This window comes from Penaeus monodon, chromosome 25, assembly GCF_015228065.2.
Source record: "Penaeus monodon isolate SGIC_2016 chromosome 25, NSTDA_Pmon_1, whole genome shotgun sequence".
NCBI classification, from domain to species: domain Eukaryota; kingdom Metazoa; phylum Arthropoda; class Malacostraca; order Decapoda; family Penaeidae; genus Penaeus; species Penaeus monodon.
Genome location: NC_051410.1, coordinates 6,843,332 through 6,844,218, shown reverse-complemented (window position 1 = coordinate 6,844,218; position 887 = coordinate 6,843,332).

Here is an 887-nt window from a genome sequence, read left to right as displayed (position 1 = left end):
ACCACCACCTCAATCCCTCCTCTCTCCCTCACAGACAATGCAGTGAGACTCCTTTGATCCTTAGCTCAGCCTTTGTTGTTGCTAAAGTAATATTCACTCCCGCCACCGACCTGCCACGCGTACGATAATCTCCATTCCGTACGATTTTAATCCCCATTTGGTATAGCGCGCTTCTTAAGTGGCTTCGAAAACGATCGAATCGGGTAGTTCGGATCGCGTGGCGCGTGTCGATCGTGCCCTCTCCGGGTTCGATTCGGTTCCGTTGATCATCGGAGCTTCGTTAGAGGATTCACAAGCATTGTACCTCGCGACCGAAGCCTTCATCTGTTGATATTACGTTATGTTAGTGTCATTGCCAAGAGACGTAACCAGATGTGTCCCGGTGGGGTGAAAATGAATCCTATGGAGCTTGCGCTTAAGGTCGGATTTCCCTGGGCAGGTGTCTCCATCTACAGGTAGGTGTACATAGCTTTTGTTGTTGTGAATCCTAGTAATGAATTTTCTTCTTGATTTTATTTTTGTATTTCCGCCGTATAGAGTGTGACACGCTGGGAGGAAGGGACCCCTAGATCCGGCGAAGGTGAGAAAGAGTACCAGGCTGATGGCATCCTTGTTATTATGATTTTTTGGCCCTGTGTGGGGAGGGGGGAGGGGGACTCTAATTTTTTTTTTTTTTTACTTAATGTTATCGTTTCATATCAAATTACCTTCATTACCTTTTCTTCCTCTTTTTTCTCCCCCTTCTTCCCTCTTCACTATCCACAATCACTCGTTCCATACAATATATCTTCTAATCCCCCTCCCATTTTCTTTCCGAACCTATTATCTAACAATTAAAGGGTAAACTATTAAAGAAAATAATAAAACCTAAAACTAAAACCCTCAGT